Below are 23,282 nucleotides of genomic sequence, written 5' to 3'. Positions count from 1 at the left end.
CTCCTCCTTCTCCCAAATCCCTCCAGCACATAGTTGTATATTCTAGTTGTGAGTGCCTCTGGTTGTGCCATGTGGGAGGCCGCCTCAGCATGGCCCAATGAGCGGTGCCATGCCCATGCCCAGGATCCCCACCTGTGAATCAGAGCATGCAAACTTAACCAGTCGGCCACGGGGCCAGGCCCTGCAAAACTTACTGAGTGCCTACTATATGCCAAGAACCAGATTCTGGGGACAGAGGGGTGACAGCAATGGGCCCAGGCCCTGCCTTCACAAACTTACATTCAAGTGGGGAGGCTGACAATAGTCACGTGAACCAATGACACAGGAGACCTTTTCAGACGGTGATAAAGGCTATAACAAGTTTAACAAAGGGTCACGGGATCACGTGACTGGGGTGATGGGAGTAAGATTCCTTAGAGTGGTCGAGTAAGGCCTTTCTAAGGATGTTGACACTGAAGCTGAGAGCTGAGGTAGATATTACTATCTCTGTTTTATAGATGAGAAAACTGTGGCTCAAATAAACGAAGACATTTCCTCAAGACCCCACAGGTATATAACAGCATCAAGACTGGCCCTTTGCCTGTCAGACTCCAGTCTAAGTCTTGGCAAAGCACTTACCACATTGTGCTGAGCTGCACAATGGCATGCAGGGGGAAAAATATTGCTTCCCCATCTATAAATTGGAGATAATAATATCTACCTTAGAGAACTGAAAGGAGAACTCAAAATAATGTAAGTAAATGAAACCCTAGGCAGGCCTGAAGCTTGGCCCATGCATAGCAAGAGCTCTGTGCATAGCCATTGTTGTCATGAGCATGGACAGCTGTGTGATATCTTCCCTCCAAGAGTGAGAACCCACACAGGGTAAAGAACAGGTCTTACTCCCCGTTATCCCCACAGCAGCAGCAGACTAGGTGCTTAGCATAAACTGGCCAAACTGAGCTGGTCTATGTGCATAGTCTCTTCCACAAACTGCCATCGACTGCTCCACAGCAATGGGAAGCAAAACGCTGTCTTTGAGGTTTCTCCCAAAACTAGCACACATTTGAGTTTTGAGATTCATGGATTCACCATTAGTTTTAACCATCATTCCTCTTATCACTTGATTATACAAGCCACATAACAACCTTTGATTAGCCCAAGGACATGATTATGTTTTCTGACAGTTCAGGCCCTCTGCTTTTTCTCAGTCTCTTTCAGAATATTGCTTTTAGGCATTTTATGACTCACTAACATCTAAAACAGATGGCAGGCAGGGGACATGACAGGAACTGATCTTCAAACCAGTCTATTTGTTAGGAGGTCTGGTAAATAGGTTTTATGAAAGGATGAACTAAATTTTAAGTGGATAAAAAGAGGGGTCTGAATTAGCTGGGAATTTATGTCGTCTACGTATGCTGCAGGTAATTACTGCAGACAAGTGGAAATAGGGCAGTCTTGTGACTAGTCCCTACAAAATAATGGTATCCCCTGGAGAGTTTAGTAAGATATACAACCATGGTTAACCCTCTTATAGCCATATCCCCCTTTCTGTGAAAATAAAGGCTCAGTATTTGAAAGCACGTTTGCTTATTTGAGAATCAAGTGTCAGTTTGTGCAATGAACTATACAAATAACTAAGACCGGACTTTCACCAATGTTTTCTGTTTCTGTTTCTTCTATTGACAGCTCTACAGGCACTTTCCATTTTAGCTTCATATTCCCTTTGAATCTCCTCTATACCTACTGAAAACTTTCCCTTGAATCTTGGGATAAAAGTTATATAATTATACGTTCTTCTGTGAATTGAACTGGTTCCAGGGTTTGGTTCAACAAATTAAACCTTACCTAAGTGATTTAAACAAGGACTAACCCCACCCAAATAATGACTCATTTGACCTGAAGGGCAGTCAGAGCTCTGCTTGAGAACTTGGCCTCAAATGAAAAGCCAAGAAAACCCCAATGTCTAAATCTGGTTGAGCCGTCATTATATAACTGGTTTTGCTGATTATGTGGCCCCTTTTATGATATGGCTTGTTCAAAGTGAAGTTTTTATAATATAAAATGTGCGTATGTGAGATCATCTTGTAAGTTCTCAATTGTAAATCCCAGTGTTTCTGTAAATATGCACTTAAGGTTTCCTGTATCTTCCAGAATGACTGTGCCAGTTGGTACTCTCCCTCAGGGACATGCCATGGACAGGCAACTGCAGAGAAGCTATGTCTTCAGCCGGGAGTCCTTTGGTTCTCCAAAGCAGCAGAACTACATAAACAACCTCATGTGCCATTAAGACCTTAACTAAAATAACAATGCATTTCCACTACTGACCAAGCGTGGCCAACACCCGCTCTCTAGCAAGGAACCTGAGTGATGCACAGGATCATGTGTTGAGGGGTGGATAACAGAGCCACAGTAATCACCATACTCAGGCAGGGAAATCAGCCAGGAGACTGCAGTTCATCATCCGCCCAAGGAGAAGGCCGCTCTGCTTTGCCATAAGCTAGACAAACGGAGCAGGAGACAAAAAGGTAGAAGAAAAGGGGGAGGTTCCGGGGAAAAGAGAACACGAGTAATACTACTATTAAAAATATGTTCCAGGTGGGCGCCAGCCCCGTGGCCGAGTGGTTAAGTTCGCGCACTCTGATTTGGCGGCCCAGCGTTTCGACAGCTCGGATCCTGGGCGTGGACATGGCACCGCTTATCAGTCCATGCTGAGGTGGCATCCCACATAGCACAACTAGAAGGACCCACAACTAAAAAAAAAAAATATGGAACTATGTACCGGGGGAGAAGACGAAAAAAAAGAAAAAAGAAAGAAAAAAAAAACAATGGCAACAGCTGTTAGTGCAGGTGCCAATCTTTAAAAAACAAAAAACAGAAGAATTCTCTGGTGACCCATTTCCAATACGTGTTGATCTTACCGTACTGGCTTTTGAATTATTTTCTCCGCTTGAATCCGTGGGTGTGGTAAAGACCTGCATGACACTCATCAGCTGTTGGTCATCACAGAGTCCACTTGGGCAACAGATGGAAGTGAATGCAAACGGCCCAGAGCTCAGCCACTGTGCCCGAATGCTATTGTGGTCCTGGCCAGGTCCTGGATTCTAATTTGGATCCAGAAACTACGCTTAAGTAGACAGACGATATAGATTGTGCTCTGTGACTAACCTGGAAGTTTGGCCCAGCGCTTCCAATATTCCCAGATCAGCTGGAGCCAATAGGGCCTCCAGGCAGTCCTGGGCAAAATGTGTTTATTTCCCATTTCGGAAAAGATTTTTGTCTTGTCAGTTTAGACTTCCTGCTCAGGGCAGTTCAGAATTGGATGGGTTTCGGGGCAGTATTCACTAAGACATTTGTCTTACTGCATTTGGTCACTTTTGCAAATCATTTAACATCACAAATGTCATTACTTCCCACTTCCCCGTTACTGTTTTTGTTCTGATGTCCTGACTTTGGACACTGCTAAGTGGACTGTAAGTCTCTTTAGGGCGAGGACTGGGTGTTTGAAATTTTGTATTCCTAACGACTACTACAACGTCTGGGAAATGATAACTTCTCAATAAATGTCGATGTCTAGAAAATACGGCTGAATAAATGGTTGTAAAACATATCCCTAAGTCACTGTACTTCTCTTATCTTTCTCCTCTCCTTGTTGACTCTCGTTTTCATCTCTGTTAGACCAAAGTCCTGGATGATTTCTAGCATCGTGCGTTCATACTGCTTCCTGTACCTCTTCCTTCGTAACTCTTCCCTCAATTTTTGTTCATTTTTTAAAAATAATGTTTTGTTTTTCCCTTGGGATTTGTCCTTCATGTTTAGATGATTTTAAACATTATTCATATTGCTCTCTGATGCTTCCATTATCTCAAGTTCTTGCTGGTTGTCATGCCTGCTACGCTTGCTTATGGTGAATTGTTTCCACCTGGGTCCGGGACCTAGGCCTCCGCTCATATTCAGTGGAGGTTTAATCTGTGGCTGCCCTGAGTCCTTGAATCGAGGGCACATCTCTTCACATAGGTTTTGTTTCTTCTTGGCACCCTAGGGGTATCCTTGGCCTAGAAGGAATTTTTATGCTTATTTTTCAGCTTGAAATTTCCTGGACTATGCAGATGTTGTGAATTCAAAACCCCAAACCACATGAGGGCAGACTCTGGTGATGCAAGTGCTCAGTGGAGACACTTTTATTCCTCCCCCCTCCCCCCAAGAATCTAGGCTAATGCATCGCTGTGCCATCTGCTTGTGGAGGGTTTGGCTTTTTTTCGAGCTCACCATTTCGCTTCAAGCATCTTTCTTCAAGACCACTTCCAGGGTCTTTCTCTACATGAGGGTCTCAGTTCCCATTCTCCACCTTGTCTCCCCTCCCCGAGCAAGTGTTGGATGCCAAGGCCCTGGAGTATTGACTTCTCCCTGCAGTATAAGCTCATGTGCTTCCAGATTTGCTTCTCAGTTTACTCTTCATTTCTGGCCCCACACTATTCATTTATTGTTAGTTCATTTAGAAAGATGTTTACTATATGTTTGTCACATTTTTTCCAGAATATCTGGGCAGTACAACGGAAAGGTTTTTGGACTATCAAGGCAACTTCTAAGGTGATGTTCTTGCTTCCATTTTTATAAGGAAAAAAGTTTCAGGTCGGGAGTCAGGACACCCATTTCTCTGACATCAGTTTGCTGCGTTGGGCAAGTCATACAACCTATCCAAGGGCTCAGAGTCCCTCTCTCTTAAGTGGTGACAATAAGACTTAACAACAGAGTTCTGAAAGGTGGGTGCCCCCGATAGGGATGCTGTGGATTCAAACAGTAGGATAAACAAAAAGACATTTTGAAAAAAATAAAGGATCTCTGTTAGCTATGTTAGCACTCCATAATTACCAGATAGGTCTTGTTTCTTCTTCTAGACACCCTAGGGGGATCCTTGGCTTGGAAGCTTTTTTTTTTTTTAAAGATTGGCACCTGAGCTAACAACTGTTGCCAATCTCTTTTTTTTTCTGCTTTTTTCTCCCCAAATCCCCCCAGTACATATTTGTATATTCTAGTTGTGGGTCCCTCTAGTTGTGGCATGTGGGACGCCGCCTCAATGTGGCCTGATGAGCAGTGCCATGTCTGCACCCAGGATCCGAACCAGTGAAACCCTGGGCTGCCAAAGCGGAGTGCGCGAACTTAACCACTCGGCCATGGGGCTGGCCCCCACCTGGAACATATTTTTAATAGTAGTATTACTCGTGTTCTCTTTTCCCCGGAACCTCCTCCTTTTCTTCTCCCTTTTTGTCTCCTGCTCCGTTTGTCGAGCTTATGGCAAAGCACAGCGGCCTTCTCCTTGGGCAGAGGATGAACTGCAGAACTACTGTGCCTAACTTATAAATTAAACTTTATCATAGGTATGGATATATAGGAGAAAACATGATATATATATAGGGTTTGGTACTATCCAGAGTTTCAGGCATCCACTGGGGGTCTTAGAACGTATCTGCCACAGATAAGCGGGGGGGGAAGGGGGGGAGTGTACCACAAAAAGAGAGATGTTTTTCCATTACTCAGTAGCTCCAATTCCAAATAGCCCTTTGCAAACAGATGCAGACCCATGAAAAGACCCAGGTTTCTCTAGAGGAAGGAAGGTAAACCCTCCCTTTCTATGAATAGCCAAAGACACACACAGCCAGCTGGCGTCTGAGCTACATTTGCAGTAAGTCAGAGAGAGATCAGGCAGAGGAAGTTTCTGTCATCTGTTTACCAAAGAAGCAAATGAAAGAAAATAGGGAACTTGCACTACGTACATGTAAAGTGAGCTTGACATGGCAGAGAGGCTGTTCTGGCAGCTAAAACTACTGTGTAGAGGCTGTTCTGGCAGCTAAAACTACTGTGTAGACAAGCAGACTGAGGGGGCACCCCAAACCTCTGTTTTGAAGATTAAGAATTGTTTATTACCTGCTTTGGAAATTCTCAGCTAGAAGTGCGTGAGCTAATCTTCATTATAAGTATCTGTCATACCCTAAAACAAACATCCCTCCCGACATATAAATATCTCACATTCCAAGACAGGCAGATGGAGCAACGTTAGGAAAACAGGCCCTGCAAAGCCTTCCTGTCATGAAAGATGAAGTTAAGTTCCAATCGTCACTCCAAACGCCCACTAATATCATAGAAGCAGGGAAGTAACTGACAACTTAGGCCCAATAAGCAGAACGTGATACTGAACAGAGATCACTAGAAGCAAGGAGAAGTCTAAAGAAACTCTTAACACAAAATAGGTACCTTGGAGGTACCTCAAATCATGTGAGGAGAAGAGCCGAAGACATGTTTACAGGTTTAAATCAAACAAAACGCAAAATGGGAAAGATGCTTCGTCTTAAGGTGGAGCACTAAAGGAAGCTGTAAAGAAGGAAAGAAAGCAAAGGAGAGAAACAAAATCATGTTTCCTTTTAAAATTTTCATGTTTACTTTCAAGTTTTAACATCTCACAAATACAGAGAAGTGCAGAAAATAACAAACTATACATTTCCACCAGCAAAACCAAACATGTTAACATTTTTCTACATCCGCTTCAGAACTCTGTCTTAAAATATAACTTTAGGGGTAAAATGCCATGGGGATTGTGACTTGCAAATGGTTCGGAAAATAGCTTGAAGTGTGTGTGTGTGTGTGTGTGTGTATGGGTGAAAGAGAGAGAGAGTGTGTTAGGTTAGGCTGTCTCGATTCTTCATTATTACAAATGGTGGTGCAATATACATCTCTGTACATGTTTCTTTCTGCTTAGGTATGAGAATTTCTCTAGAGCAGATACCAAGAAAAGGAAGTGCTGGATCTTAGGGTATATTCATATTCAATTTTATTAGGTATTGTCAAATAGCTTTCAAAAATAATTTTACAGGGGCCGGCCTGGTGGCACAACGGTTAAGTTTGCATGTTCTGCTTCTCGGCGGCCCAGGGTTTGCCGGTTCGGATCCCACTTGGCAAAAAGCCATGCTGTGGTAGGTGTCCCATGTATAAAGTAGAGGAAGATGGGCATGGATGTTAGCTCAGGGCCAGTCTCACTCAGCAAAAAGAGGAAGATTGGCAGTAGTTAGCTCAGGGCTGATCTTCCTCAAAAAAAACCAAAAATAGTTTTACCAATTTAGACTCCCATCAGCCACATATTAGTGCCTTTTCTCAGCACCCTTGCTAATATTTGATGTTATCAACCTTACTACTCTTTGCCAATATGATGTGCCTGACATGGTATTTCATTGTCATTTTATTTGCATTTCACTAAAGACAAGTGAGGTTAAGATTCTTTTCATATGTTTATTTAAAGTTCTGGCTTCCTCAACTGCAAACTGCCTGTCCATGTCCTTTACCCATTTCTAAACTCAGTTATTAATCTTTTTCTTATGATGTATGGAGATTCTCTTTATATTGTTTAATTCTACTTTCAATGAAAGTAGCAGAGATGGATCAACGTCTCCTCTATGTCACCGTAAGAGAAAAATTTAGATTTACAATTGTTATTCATCTTTCATGCACACATTATCTCATGGAGCTGGATTTTCCTTGGCTAGAACTTTCTGCGCCTCAAAGCTGATAGCAAATCTCTGTCCCTATACACCTCCATGATCAAACAACTTTATTCAACCATCATTCTGTTGGTATTTTAATTCATCCATCTGAACGTAATGTAGACATATGAGAAAACTAGTACCTTTTGCTATATCTAAAAAAAGTTCAAATTATACGTTCAAACCTCAAAACTATATCCAATTTTTAAAACTAAACAAGAATCACTCAAAAGACTTTAAAATGAGATAGAATAAGAGAAATTAGGATGCCAAAGACATTTTGATTATATCTGCCTTGGGTAACTAAACACTGGATATTTTTATTGTACCAGTTTTCTAAACTAAAATAATTCATATGAAGCAAAAGTTATATCAGAGATTTTGTATTTTCTAATTTGTTCCTTAAAACAAAACTATGATATTAAATATCACCATCCTCAGTTGAGGAGCCTGAGACTCTGAGATGATAAGTAACTTGACCAGAGTCACACAGCTAGTAAGTGGTAGAACCAGGATTCAGAACCAGATCTTGATTCCATTGTTCATGCTCTTGCTGACTCTGAATAGTTATGAGCCTTGGTAAACAAAATGAAAGTGATTGGTTATTATAATCAGTACTCTTGTTCTAATACTCTAGACTCAAGGAAAAAAATTCTCTCAAGTAAAAAGTATAAGCAGGCAATAAGAATAAAGTTGGAGAACTAACACTAGCTAACTTTAAGACTTGTCATAAAGCAACAGTAAGCAAGACAACTTGGTGTTGGTGCAAAGACGCAAACACGAATACCACAGATGATCTTCAAAAAAGGTACAAAGGCAATTCACTGGTGAAGGACAGCCTTGCCAACAAATGGTGCTGAAACAATTAGATATCCACGAGCAAAAATAACACAACTTTGACCCATACCTTGCGCCCTACACAAAAATTAAATCAAGATGGATCACAGAACTCAATGAAAAATTTAAAATTATTAAATGTCTAAAGGAAACACAGGAGAAATCCCCTGTGACCTTGGATTAGACAAAGATTTCTTAGATACACCACCAAAGCATGACCCATAAAAGAACAAATCAATAAGCCATATTTCATCAAAATTAATAACTTCTGCTCTTTGCAACACACTGTTAAGATGAGAAAAAGATAAGCCACAGACTGGAAGAAAATATTTTTCAAAGCATATATTGGATAAAGCACTTATACCTAAAATATACAAAAAACTCTCAAAACTCACTAATAAGAAAGCAAACAACACAATTAAAAAGTAGGTAAAAGATGTGAACAGACACTTCACCAAAGAAGATATACAGTTAGCAAACAAGTACACAAAATAATACTCAGCATCATTAATCATTAGGGAAACGCCAATCAAAGTCACATTACATACTTATTAAAATGGCTAAAATCAAAAGGACTGACAAGATGAAGTGTTGGTGAGAATGTAGAGAAACTGGAACATTCATACACTGCTGGTGGGAATAAATGGTATAACCACTCTGGAAAATAGTTTGGCAATTTCTTAAAATGATAAATACAGACCTACCACACGATCCAGATATTCTACTCTTATTTACCCCAGAGAAATGAAAGCATGTACCCATGCAAAGACTTGCACATGAATGTTCATAACAGCTTTATCCGTAATAGCCAAATATGCAAAAGAATGCAAATTTCCATCAACAAATGAATGGATAAACAAACTGTGGTATTTCCATATAATGGAACACTACTCAGCAATTAAAAGGAATGAACTACTGCTATATGTCACAACACGGATGAATCAAAATAATTATGCTGAGTGAAAGAAGTCAGGCAAAAAAAGAATACATACTGTATGAATCTATTTACATACAATTCTAGGAAATGCAAACTGATGTACAGTGACAGAAAGCAGATGAGTGATTCCTGAGGAGGCTGGGAGAGAGATGGGAAGGGGCGGCAGGAAGCTTTTGGGGGTGATGGATATATTCATTATCTCGATTGTGGTGATGGTTTCATGGGTGTAAACATGTCAAAATTTTGTAAATTGTACACTTTCAGTACATCTAGTTTATTGTATGCTCATTATATCTCGATAAAGCTGTTTTTAAAATACATAACTAGGCATGTAAAACATTCTCTATCTTACATAACGGAAAGAAGGGCATATTTAAGAGTTAAAAAAATACAGCCAGGCAACAAGATAAATTCAGTTAAGAGGAGAAAAGAAATGGCAAACTCATGAAAAGAAATGAGGCAACTCACGTCCTGCTCATGTATAGTCATAAAAAAAGTTCTTACAAAAGAATGGGGTGTTGGGTTAAAGTCTGTATGCTTTAAAAGTAAGCACAAGCAAGATTTCTCCTTAAAACCCTAGAACATTTATGTTTCCTAAAGAAAACCTTTGACAAATCTGTACTGAGTAAGGATGTAGAAAACAAATCTAGAAAATTAAGTCCAAGTGGGGAGATGAATGGTTTATGATTGACCTGTGGGCACACTGCAGCCTGTCAGCAGTGTCTTGCCAGAAGACTCTGGGGCTCTTACCACTGTGCTCAGAAATTCCCAAGTGACGGAAGCCGTTTTAGAGCAGCCTGGCATGGTAAGGCTGATGGAGTACCAACTATTTGTTCCATTGTCCTGATATCATTTGGCCAGAAACATTTCCTAAAAGTCAGTGGAAACAAAACATGCAAGAGGGTTCCACTCCTCTAGGTCTACAGAATGGAAAACCGGCCAAGATGCTGTGCTGTGCTGCCAATGAAAGAGGAATATACATCCACCCACTACAAAGACAATCATCAGGACTTCCTGATGAAACCCAATGCAGGTCTTGAGAGCACCACCTCCCCTGCATCCTAGGAGCTAATGTTCACAGTTGCTCTGTGCAGCATCCCAAGTATATTAAGAAGCAGTGTCTTTAACTTTAATGTATTTGTTTAGTAGCTTTTCATGAAGAAACAATAATTCTCCTATACACAGTGGGAATGTTTTACTGCTAAGGATATTTAAGGGAGCCCACACATGGAGCTGCTCTCGGTTCCAGTGAGCTACCCAGCAAGGTGAGAAGTCTAGTTTCAGGACCCCACCCCGGCCAGGCTCACTGTCTCTCTTAATTAGTTCATTAGCCAACTTATTCAACAAACATAGATGGCTTAGGAGAGGCGGATAACTAAGACAATAACATAATCGGTTGGAAAATTATCTCCAGTTAATGAAAAGGAGAAGAGAAGGCAGCTGCTAGTTTTTCACAGCTTTAAGGGGACAGCAATGGGGAAAATTTGTCATCAGATAAACAACCGCACAGTGTCAGAATCAAAAGCTCAGGTGAGGAAGCCTAGATTACAAAATATTTGAACTGGAAGAGTACTAGAGACATCCCAAGAGTTTAAACGATTGGCTCAAAGTCACACAGCTGTTAATGGCAGTGGTGGAACCCCTCATTCATACAAATGACAAAGTACTTCCTGGGGCCTACTGTGTGCCCATGCTCAGTCCTAGGATGCAGTAGCATTCAAGAGACAGTTCCGTCCCTGCCTTCACGGAGCCTCAGAGAATCTCGCTCTCTTGACTCCAGGCAGTGGGCTATTTGCTACAGTGGACTAATGGCAGGGTAATCCCAGCAGCCAGCAAAGAGCAGACACACCACGCACAGCGTCAGAAAACGCCAAACAGGAAGGAAGCACGGCGTGAAAGGATGTGGATTAAAAGCAAAAGCAAAAGCTTATAAAAACAGTTTCTGTGCTCCATAGAAAATCACCTTAACTGAACTGATTAGTATCTCTTTACAAGTCTTTTTCAGCCTCCAGGTGGATATTTCGGAAATAGAGTTTAAATGTAATACTGGTAATAAAAATCACCAATGCAGTTAGCCTGACCCAAGGTCCGATCTGCTCGATGTGCCAAGGTGTGAACAATGATTACCTCCGGGTGGAGAATTTGATGGGTATTTACCTTCTTCATTCTTTGCCTTTATTTCAAGACTTGGATGTAATGAAGTTTAGAAACAAGAAAACAAAATTCCTTTTGCAAGTAAGAGAAGACTTTCCTATTTTAAAAAAGCAAACACAACAGGTATGCTCTAACGAAAGCTAATTTTAAGTAATTACATAGAAACAGTAAAGCGCTGGACATTATTTCCTGTCCAAAGCCTTCACAACCTTGTAGTAGGCTGTAAATAATTGTTATGTGAATGTGTTTCTTTGCAAATGACAAAACATTATGTTTTCGACGAAGCATGGGAAAATTGGAACTTGCAGACGCCCCATAGAGCTGCCAGGGTGCTCTCCTGCACTCTCCTCACCTGGTTCTTGGGAAAACCCAAGGGGACCGATCAAGTAGGCACCATCGTCCCCATTTCACAGGGCGGGACCCAGGCTGACTAGGGGAATGAACTGACTTGCCCAAAGTCACACACCAACATTTGGTGACAGTTTCCTGAGTCCACATTCTCTGTGTTCTCTCACAACACCACCGAGGGCCTCACGAATCGGCAAGAATTCCTCTCCAAGAAGAACCCGGTCCACCCTCCTCAGGGCACTCTGGAGGCCTTTGGTCTTACTCTGATCTTTCCTGTCAAGTGACCTGCAGGACAGACACACTTTCACTAGAGGCAGCCGCAAGTGGCCATAAGAACATAGACTCTGGCACCAGAATGAACTGACTTTGAATCCCTCCTCTGCTGCTTATGAGCTGTGTGACTTTAGGCAAATAAAGCAACCTTTCTGAGACTCATTTCCCTTTTCTGTGAAATGAAAATAGGATCACTTCCCTTGCAGGCAAAATCTAGATGCCCAATTAGCCATTCTAGTGTTGTTATTATTATTATGGATATTTTAGTGGCTTACCCTGAGTTTTTCAGTCCCCTTGGTGATTAGACAAAACAAGAAGGAGATTCAGAACAGTTCTGGAGAAACAGTTTTACTACTAAGAAATGTTATTTGTTTACCAATAGAAGGGCTGGCACTGCCTACAAGTGCCCATAGCAGTGCTTGGCCCACCTCCTCTCTGGTCTGAAGCAGTCAACCTCCTTGCACATGGCCATTGCATCCTGTCCTACCTCAACCCGAAGGTAACGGGAACCTCTCCCAGATCCAGAGGTGGGCCTTGCATGAGTCATCCATTACCTCATGGGACCCACAGTGGAGTCTTCTCCTCTCACAGAACCACCTGGAACACGGACACCTCAGCAGCTCTAAACCCTTGCTCAGACTGTAATCCTGCTGCCGTGAAGCCCTCCTTTCTCATCCAGTCTCAGTAGCTCAGCAGAGTCAGATCTGGTTGCAACCTGGACAGACAAGAGCTGCCCTGGGGGTTTGGATGCTAAGCCCTTTCTCTCCTCCCCCAAAGCTAAAAACCTTCAAACCAGGCATCCCCAAGCTAGAATACCCTCACCAAAACTTTCCAGCACTTCACAAGAGAGTTTTGCCACCAAAGGCACCTATGCTATCAATAAGAGTCCCCCTTGCTAATTTACTAGAAGCAAAGCCACCACAGACTCATTAGAGGTCCTCAGGAAGATAACGAGGGGACCACCTTCTACATCGAGAAGCAAGACCTTTCTAAATTGAGCCAATGGGATAAAAGTCAAGCACCGGCTGTGATTCCACACAGAGCATTCTGCTTAGCAAGGGTAGACTGCAAAATGTCAGGCTTCCCAAGATCCTTAGTTGCAGACTGACATGAGCGGCCCCAGAACTTGGAGATGGTTACATAACAGCACTCCTTGGGGCCAAGGGATATGGGAAATGCACCTCTCCACCTCCAGGGCAATTTCAAATAAACCTGCACCACTTGAGAACAACCATCAGAGAAAATGGTCACTAAGGATGCACTTGGCCTTTATAAGCTTGGACTGTAAGAGATACTTTTCCCCAGCCCAACTCTAAATCATTTTGTATTTTCAGGGATAACTAGTACTTTTTCACATGGGTTAAGAGCACTTAGGATCCTTACTCAACAATCTGCTTTTGGAGAGCATAGAGGAGGCAAGAACGGGGTCTTCCCCAGAAGATCGCAAATACCATGTACTCAGCACCAGAGAGGACAGGCGGATCTGACCTTCCACTGATGGATTAAATACTAATATATATTTGGATGGTTTGCTTGCTTACCAAAAGTATTATCTTTTCTCTATTGAGCTTATGTATTCATGGAAGGGAATGATTTTCAATTTAAATGTATCTTGCTTTACATAACATATGTATTTCTGAAAGAGGTCTACACATTACATTGTGTAAAATTGATTATTTTGTCCATTGAATTATAAAATAATGACTAGAAATCAAAAGAGGAGATGGGGTTCAATCAGATGAGGGTCCTGGGGCATCACCTCTTGGCTGCTCTAGACCTGAGGTCTTCGTGTCCCTCTCTGGGCAATCTGACCTCGAGATGGAACAGACCCAGGCATATCTCACTAGCACATCAGCCTTCTATTTCCTATACATAGGGCAACTTACTAGCTCCCACCCTGCCACGATCTCACGGCTTGTAGAGGCTACTCCATCACCCACTTCCTATCCACCAGCCATCATTGATTCATGCTTCATGCTCAGCCTTGAAATCCCCCAGGAGACCACATCACCATTAGTGATCCACCTGGCTAGATGGCTTAGCCCACAGTATGTTCTGGTATGTGATATTTTCCTCCCTACAATCCATAAGTCAATGCTAGTCCAGATCACTCCCAACTTCAGCCCTAAGAAGATATGCTTAGGTTTTAGGCATAACTGTCCTGCCATGATTTCTCTCCGCATTCTCACCGTGACAAGATGTTTAGGCTTCCACTCCCTGAAGGACCTTGGACAAAACAGCAGAGCTCTGTGAACTTTGGCCCCCTTCTTATGCACATTTTATTTCTAAGAATCCGAATTTCCTCCTGCCACAAATGTGATGAGCTTCTCCTACTATCTCCTCACCAAAGCAATGACTGCTGGCCGTGGTGACCTCCTGACCAAAGGCGAGCTGCAGATGGATGGAAATGCAAAAGCGTGAGGCTTTGAGACACTCAACAGTTTCCTCTTGAGAAGAAGCAGGGACATTTGACATAAAGACACATTTTACTTTAAATTCACAAATCAGGGAGCCCCTGATTTGGGGTTTTTGAATCACCTGGAAGAATCTTTTCACACTCAGCTCAAATGTCCTTTCTTCTGAAACCTCTACCCAACGCCTCCCCCTCCACTCTGCAGTCTTCTATCATGGCACCATCACAACTGATTGTCTGCCCTTGTCTTTTCCTGCCTCCCCCTAACTAGGCTGTAGGCTCAGGGCAGAGATAGTCTTATTCATCTCTGTATCAACCTAGCATACAGTAGGTGCTCAATATATGGTTCTTGGGAGAATAAAAAGAGGTAACGTCTTGATTTATCTTAGACTCTTTATCAAAATCTACACCCCAATAAAACAAACGGGTCTGTATGAGGGTGGCCAGCAGGTTTCTGTGGCGAGACAGAGAACTGGTTGTCTACAAGGGGTTAGGGATGCTGAAGAGTCTGGATGGGTGGGTTCCATGGTTGTTTGTGGCTCTCATCCATCTCTAACCTTCATTGAACATAGCAATCCCATAAGTCCATCACAGGTAGGGCTTGGGCTTGTTTCAAAGCTGTTTGACCTTCCCAGAACTCTCAGCCCTATCAGACTTACTATCGATTCTGTTGTTTTCAACTGGGGCCTTGGTTTTGTACCTTATTTACCCAGAGGGCGAGAAGATTGCTAAGAAACTGGTGACACGAAGCTATGAGGCTCAGTTAGCATTCCTTATCAAGAAAACTCACCTGCGACCTCTCCAATGATGGCTGTCTGCTGTGGAGTTGGGGTTTCTCTAAGACCTCACCTACAGTAAGACCCAGAGAGGGACATTAATGTCCAGGGCCAGTCTACAAATGCCAGCTTCTGGGAACTCAGTGGCTTGTGGAAGTAGGGAACCAACACTGAATTTTTTTTAATGTGGAACATTTATTTCCTTGTCTCTGGCTAGCCCAAACTTGTGTATGAAATGATTAGAGGCTCTCATTAAGATGAAACTACTAGTGTGGAATTGTTCCAGGCCTAGGAAATCTAGATGTTGGAACAGAGTCATAGAAAGTAGAAGGCACGTCTTGGTAATCTTTATTAACAGGCCAGTGCAGGCCCAGTGCTGGGGAGGGGGCTGGTGATGGGGAAAACTAACATCATGTCTTAAAAGGAGAGGGTTGACGAGATTACAGTGGAGAGTGGTTCCATCAAAGTGCTTTATAAAGGACAAGAGAAGAAAGCAGGGTCACAGGTGCTATCTAACTCTTTTCAACCCCTCAAGAATTTCCCAGAAGGATGGGTTTCCCAAAGAGGTTGAGGTGTGCTGGAGAATCCAGATCCCAGACCAGCCAAGTCACTCAGCTAGGACCAGAGTTCCTGGAAAATTCTATCCAGAAGGTGAGAAACAACTTTATTTCCAACCTGCCTGAGCAGAAACTTTCTACATTCCTCAGCTCATACCTAGCCTCCGATGCTATCAGCTGTGTCTGGGAAGCAAGACCCCTCTCTGGCAGCACAAGGTCAAGGGTGTCGGGATGAGGGGGCTGGAGTGGAGGGAGGAAAGCGCAGCTGTGTGTTCCTGCAGTTCCCAGGAAGGCCTGATACAAGAAGCCTTTTCCCTCTGTTCTCCAGGCCACACTGTGGGGTCAGGAAGGTCATGCACTTCCCCCAGCTAAAGAGCAGCTCTCAGGAGAGGCCTGTCCCACAGCACTGTCTCTTCACTGGAAGAAAGAAGGGCGGGCTGTGCCTCCACACTGAGCATGCGCGGTGATGATCACTGTCCATTTTCTACGGGAGGAGGAAGGTCATCCTGCGACAGGATTCTGGCACCTCCTACTGCTCCTACCGCCCATCCCTCTCAACCCCATCCCCCGCCAAGGGACCCCTCCCAGCCCCAGAGCACTGGCTTTCCTGGCACCAGGCCTCTGCTCAGTCAGGCCTGCCTCTTAACCAGAACTGCCTCCTCCTCCGCATTTTCTCTACCCCTAAGATGTCTCACTTATTTTAGAAGGCCCAGCCCTCAACCTCCCCCAGGACCTCCCAGCAACGCCTTCCCAGCAACATCTCTCAGAAGTAGCAGTCCCTCCCTCCGTGGCCCCTGACTTGGTTTACACGTAGTTGATTCTGCCTTGAGTTTAGCCACCTCTGAGGATGGCAGGACAACCTAGGGGGCCCTGGAGGCAGAAGAGGCAGGTTCAAATCCTGGCCCTGCCACCTAGAGCCATATGACCTCAGGCAAGTCACTGGACCCTCCTCGGAGCCTCTGTTTCTTTGTCTGTAAAATGGGGAAAATAACAGTACCTACCTCCTGGGGACTTGTGAGATGGAATGAAATGATGCTAACAAAGCTCTTGGCACAGTTCCTAGTGTATGGTTAGTGCTCAACAAGGCTGGCTGGTATGATCTAATACATGTTTTTACTCTTTCCCCAACATGCCCATCCTGGAGGGCTGATGGAAAGAGCGAGAGAGCCAGGGTGGGCACAGGAGTAGGAAGGATCTGGTGTCCACTTAGTCTCACCTAAATTCCAGGGTCATCAAGATAGCACCATCCAAACAGGAGGAGGGAAAATATGTCCAAGGGCCAGATAAACATCCTTTCTAGTCAGTCCTGTGATTGGAGATAATCCTATGTCCCAGGGCCAGATAAACATTCTCTCTAGTCGGTCCTGTGACTGGAGATGCTCAGGATCAGATGAACAAAATCAAAATATGCTCAACAATGTGGGAGGTGTCACCTGACAGAGGAGCTGACCGGACAAGCCTTTCATCTTTGGTGAACAAAATCTAATTGCTGCCACAGCCACCTGTAATTACTGGGGTGACAGAAAGGTGGAGTGAGGACCGACCACAGCGAGTAGGTCACAGGATGCATCTCGTTTCCTGTGGGCGAGCATCTGTGAGCAGCTAGGAATAAAGACTGGTAACCAGGAGACCAGTAAGAAGAGCCCTGGAACACCAGAGAAGCTCAGAAAACGCAGTTCTGTCTCTAAAAGACAGTTGACACATTAGCTGACTGCTGGAGTTTTCCCAGGAGTAACCCACCACAAAACACAATTTGTGGAAAGGTTACTGATGAGAGAAGGTGTTGGCATATATAGCATCAGGAACCATGTACCCTAAAACCTAACCAATGAAAGAAATGTTTAATACTAATGATGAGCATGTCTTTATATGTGACAGCATTTAAACTTGGATTTATTTTAGATAATACACTTAAAATGACATAGTGATAATGGAAATGATTTGACTTATTTTTTAAAATAAACAGGATTTTCTAATAAGTTTCATAAGGGCCTGGGGAGAGGGGTTTGAGACAAAGAGAAACGACACTGTTCTTGCCCTTAAGTTCATGCTTTAGTAAAGGCAATAAACATGCATGTGTAAGCTGTCATCTACACCTGTTTCAATCTATACCAGGGCTCAAAAATGGGACCCAAATCTGCACAGAGATGTTCTGTTTGGCTGGCACAGAGGTTTTTAAAATCTAAATTGGAATGTCTTTCTTGGGGCACTAACGCTCCAGTTCAGCACAGCCCACGCCCCCCCCCCCCCCCCCCCGCCCATCTTTACACACTGGCACCACTTGCTGAACTCTGAACGCTTTTGAGTTGACAACTGGGATCTGTACTTTTCCTTCTAAGTGTGCGCAAGCCTTTGAACAAAAGCAGTACCATTTGGACCAAATAAACTGCAATCCAGAGACGTGCTCTGAGGCACAGGTGATGCCATAAATGTTATGGGTGGGTTTGAGAGCCAGGCATTGTGGCAGGTTCCATCATTCACAGATGAAGGAGGAAGCATCCCTATTCTAGAAGGGCTTCAGATACTGAACTGACAAAGGCTCCAAGTGAAATCGAGGAATACCAAAAAGAGGATGTTATGTGATAAGAAAAGTCTAGAGAAGTAGGAGTTGCTGATTCTAGGCAAAAATTAAATTCTTTAGAAAGAAACATCCTTAGAGAGGAATCACCGACATTGATGGAGTTCTTAACATGTGCCAGCCCCTGATCTAAGCATTTTCCATGGATTATGCTCAGAGTGGATAGGAACTATGAGTAGCCCCATTTTACAGATGTGGAAACAGGGGCACAGAGAGGTTAATTACCTAGCCTAAGGTCACACTGTGGGTTCAGCTGCCTACCTGGTAGGCAGCCGAGCCACAGCTGGAACCCAGGCAGTGTGGCCACCAGGGCTCACACTCTTAGCCATATTCTATGCTGCATCCCAAGAAGAAACCTTCCACTAGACTGCACTGGCTTCTTGAAAATATCCCGTGGGGACCAAAAACTTTCTTTCTAGTTCAAGGTTCTTGTCTGACATTCAGTATCCTGAGAGAAATCACTTTGTCCAAGAATATAAGCACAACATGCATAAACAATAGGTCTAGTTTTCAAGCTAACGGAAATTAATAAATTTGGCATTTTGGTTTATAAATCAGTCTCTCATGAGCTTAGATAGCGCAAATCAGTTCCCCAAAGTCGAATCACTCTTGCACTGAGCTGAGAACAATCAAGTTTCTCTAGGTGATTTGTGTGCATAATAAAGTTTGAAAAGCACTAGCTTCAAAGCATAAATGTGATAAGACCTGCCTTCAAGCACTGCCCTGTCAGCAGAAAAACAATTTTTTGAGCACAAACGAAATTATTTATTTAACTAGTCATTCATAAATTTCATAACTCACTACTTTATTATCATATTTAACAGTCTATAAAATATGCACAAAAATATAAATTAAAATTATTTTAAGAACTAGAAGTAGGTATTCCATGGCCCCCAGCGGATCACCTTGCACACTTTCTGAGATGCCTATACTCCCCTTTTTGGAATCTACTGCCTTAGACCAAGGATCTTACCTTAGGCCTCGACCATGCAACTCAGACTGGCATCTTCCAATCTTTGAAGGCTGCGCAAAATCCACATCAAGAATAATTTCTACACTGTGCATTACTACTTCATGGATGAAGCCCACCAGAATGGATCTAAAAGCAGAGGTTCGGGGAAATCTGTGTCCAGGTAATGTTTTTACGTAATTCCAACCTGTTCTTATATGTCCTAGTTTATAAACATCCTCTTACCATCCGATAAGCATGAACTATGCTTGGTTGCTTCACCTCTCGGGGCTGGGCAAGTGGAAGAGACTGGAAAAGTACTTGTTTACCACATGACTGGCTCACAGCCAAAGTGAGAACATCTCTGTCATCTGGTTCAATGCAAAACAGCCATCTTTACCAGGCTCTTCTTCCCTACAAGTCAAATTATCCCCGAGGCATCACGCTGAGCACAGCAACCTCTTTCTTATCTGGCGTTCTATTAAGCAGAACACGAATTCAGCCACCTGTCGGTGTAATTGAGACATTCAAGATCTTTGCAATGAGGACTCGCCTTTGGAGCCCTGAGCTGCCACATCAGAAGTTCAACTACCCTGTAGGTGCCCAGCCGTGAGGAAGCCGGGCCATGTGGAGAGGCCACAAGCAGGTGTGCAGGCCAACAGCCAGCATCAACCGTCAGACATGTGAGTGAAGACATCTCTAGATGATTCCAGCCCCATCTGTCAAGCCCCCCAGCTGACAAGTCTTTCCAGCTGAGCCCAAACATCATGGAACAGAGAGAAGCTATGCCCTGTCTGAGCTCCTAACCCACAGAACCCATGAGCATAATAAAATGGCTGCTTTATGCCACTAAATGGTAGGGTGGTTTGTCACACAGCAATAGTAACAGTCTCTGTGAGATTCTGAAGTGTTCTCTGAATTATTAGAGAAAGACAACATTATGTTTAGTGTTAAACGGCCTTATATGTTTTCTAGTTCAGGGCAACCAGGGAGCCATTCATACATGATATACAGAGCAACTCTCAAATGAGAATATTTATTAAACCCCAACATCATTTCTTTTGTATACCAGTAAATGGCCAAATACTATATTTGCAGGATAATGGTGGCTACGGTCACTTCAGTGTCCCTCGAAAAGTAGTTCTTGAATTCTGTTCCCTCTCCCAGAAATGAACTGGCTCCTCCTCCTCCTACAGCTCTTCCCTTCTCTATTTATTATTGCTCAAGCCAGGAGCCCAGGAGTCATTCTGGGTACCTCTCTCTTCCTTGGCCCTCACATTTAACCCATCGGCAAATCCTGTATGTGCTACCCCCGTGATACACCTGGAAGCAACCCCCGCCTCTCCACCTCTAGCAGATACAAGTAATCCACGGAGTGGCGCCCCCTAGAGCTCATGAATGCACGCGGCCCTGCCCACAGCTACCGCCCTGCTCCACACTGGGCATTTCCACCCTCTCTCCAGCTATGGGCTTCCGGCTGGCCTCACAGCCTCTACCCTTCCCTCTCAATCCTCCCTTCACCCAACACCCAAGGTGACTTTTTAAAGTATTTATCAGAACTTTTTGCATTTAGAATGAAATCTAAGCCCTTCACTTCAGTTCTGATCACCTGGCCCTGCCCTGTCTCCCCTCCAAACTCCTTTTCTTCCACTTTCTCTCACTCACTGTCCTCCAGCCACAATGGCCTTCTTTCATCTCCTGGAACTTGCCACTCTCTCCCCCCCACCCCTCAGGGCCTTTGCTCGTATCTTTATCCAGACTGGACATAACCCCACCTTCTCATGGCCCCTGTTTCTCATGGCCAGTTTCAGCTTAAATGTCACTGCCACTCAGAGAGATCTTTCCTGACCACCTTCTGTTCAGGATCAGAGCACATGGTGGGCTTCCTTCACAGCGGTCTTCTCGACTTAGATGGACCGAGTGACTCACTCCCTTCACCTGTTTACTGCCCGTATCTTCACTACACTGAAAGCTCCTGAAGGCAAAGACCAGGCCTGCGTCCCCCACCAGTGTACCCCCAGCACCTAGCCTGGCGCCTGGCACACAGCAGGTTCAATCAGTATAGGCGGAACGAGCATGTTAACCTGCACACGGTATAGCAGCACCCCTGTAGTACCACCCCTAGCCCCGGAACTTTTGTTTTCCTTCCAGTCCGACCATGGACTTGTGGTTCTCAAAGTGCAGTCCACAACCAGCAGCATCTGCATCACTTGGGAACTTATTAGAAATACAGATTCTCAGGCCCCGCCCCGGACGTCCCAAATCAGAACCTCTAGGCAAGGCCCAGCAACCCATATTTTCATAACTTCCAGGATTCTGATGCACACTCAAGTTTGAGAACCGTGCCCATAGACTATTCCAGAGACTCCTATCCGATGACAGTCTGTCCCAAAGTATAAGTGTATTCCACTGGTTCTGAGGGACAGTTCCAGGTGTCAGGTTAAAACTGAAAGAGAAAAAAAAAGACATAGGCATTCGAAGCCTAATGTCTTTGGAAAACACTTGTTCAAGAAAGTTGAACAGGTTTCCTTATGGCAGGAATTCTCAGAGCCTTTGATATGACAATATGCATGGTAAACCCTAAAACACAGGGAAATTTGCAGCAGCACTTCCCAATTTTATTTAGCCATGAAATCTCTTTTCTCCCTCTTCTAAACACTTGTCAGATTTGTTCTGGACTCTGAGAAACACTTTGGGAAATGTTGTCCTAATGTATTCTTCTCCAGAGAAAATCTTTCTAACACCTTTCCAATTCACTGTGCCTACAAGAGATATTAATAACGTCTGAGTCACTGGCGGCAACTGCTTTAAGCTTTGTGCATCTTTATCTCTTTTGCTCTTTCCTAGATTGGAAAATAAGTGCTTAATATCCAAGCACGTCTTCATATATATTTTTAATATCGGTAAAAAGAATCTGATCTTTGTTAAAGCCTGAAATGTTTATAAAGGCAAATATGGAAGGATAGAAAATGACGGCAATTTCAAGTTGAATTAGAAAGAGAAGCAGAGTTGAGTCTCTTGTCCTGTACTGGAGTGAGAGTCACTATCCAGAGTTCAGTCCTCCAATGAGCATCGGAGAACCAGCTTCATGTCTGGGGTTCTGGGAGAGCCTTGGTTTTCTTCCCCAGTTGATGGAGGGGGGATGGGTGGGATTCTCTGATGATGAAGTGGAGAACTGCACAGGTGACTGAAAAATTATTGGTCCCAGCTGACAATCAGTAACCTTGAAAAGGCTGAGCCAGCATGGAAATAGGAAGCTAAAATATTCATGCCAAACATCCAGTGTTTACTTAATCAGGACTAATGATTAGCTTCTTAATGAAATTTTAGAAGCTCAGTTGAACACAGAAAACATTTGCTTTCCTAAAAGCAAATAGGTCTGTTTGTGCTGTGATCTGACATCTGGAGCACAGAAGACCCCCAACCCTCACGAGCACAGAGGCAGGTCTGTTTGGGGACTTCCGACCTTTCTGCAAAGATGAAAGCGGTCAAAGTGCGATCGGAGAGGGAGGGTGGTGACCAACGAGTTGGCCGTGAACACATCCAACACATTCATTGGTTTTGAAACTGCAGGATTTAATGCCACAGAGCCTGACATAAACCTTGGGCATTTGTGCTAAACAGGGCAGCTCTCACAGAGAGGCAGGGATAACCAAAGGAGCCAACATATTCAGCGGCGATTCCAGAATGTGTTTGGGAGGGCTTCGGCGTCCCAGTCTAGCTGGAGCCGCTTTCACATTTCAGGCAAACTTTTTACTTAGGTTGTACGTAAAATTCAGTAAAACGGGAGGAGGGATGAATAGATGGAGCACGGAGGATTTTTAGGACAGTGAAACTATTCTGTATGATTCTATAATGGTAGATACATGTCATTACACATTTGTCAAAACCCATCCAGGGGCCGGCCCAGTGGCGTAGCAGTTAAGTTCGCATGTTCCGCTTCTCGGTG

At 43.7% G+C, this 23,282-nt stretch overlaps 1 protein-coding gene across 8 annotated transcripts in view; it reads right to left on the bottom strand.

The window, feature by feature from the left end:
• Window positions 1-23,282, bottom strand: part of LOC124233492 (serine/threonine-protein phosphatase 6 regulatory ankyrin repeat subunit B) — a 291,043-nt gene that overhangs the window by 146,235 nt on the left and 121,526 nt on the right. Inside the window, exon 1 of one of the 8 annotated variants that reach the window (XM_046650632.1) lies at window positions 14,250-14,267. The exons of the other annotated variants lie outside the window; for them this stretch is intronic. The gene's annotated coding sequence lies outside the window, so the exon portion shown is untranslated. Of the gene's footprint in view, window positions 1-14,249; window positions 14,268-23,282 lie in introns of those variants that run through there. 8 annotated transcript variants of the gene reach the window in all.

The sequence above is a fragment of the Equus quagga genome, unplaced genomic scaffold (genome assembly GCF_021613505.1).
Source record: "Equus quagga isolate Etosha38 unplaced genomic scaffold, UCLA_HA_Equagga_1.0 203_RagTag, whole genome shotgun sequence".
Classification (NCBI taxonomy): domain Eukaryota; kingdom Metazoa; phylum Chordata; class Mammalia; order Perissodactyla; family Equidae; genus Equus; species Equus quagga.
The sequence above is the reverse complement of the archived record's forward strand: the minus strand, read 5'-3'. Positions and strand labels throughout refer to the sequence as shown.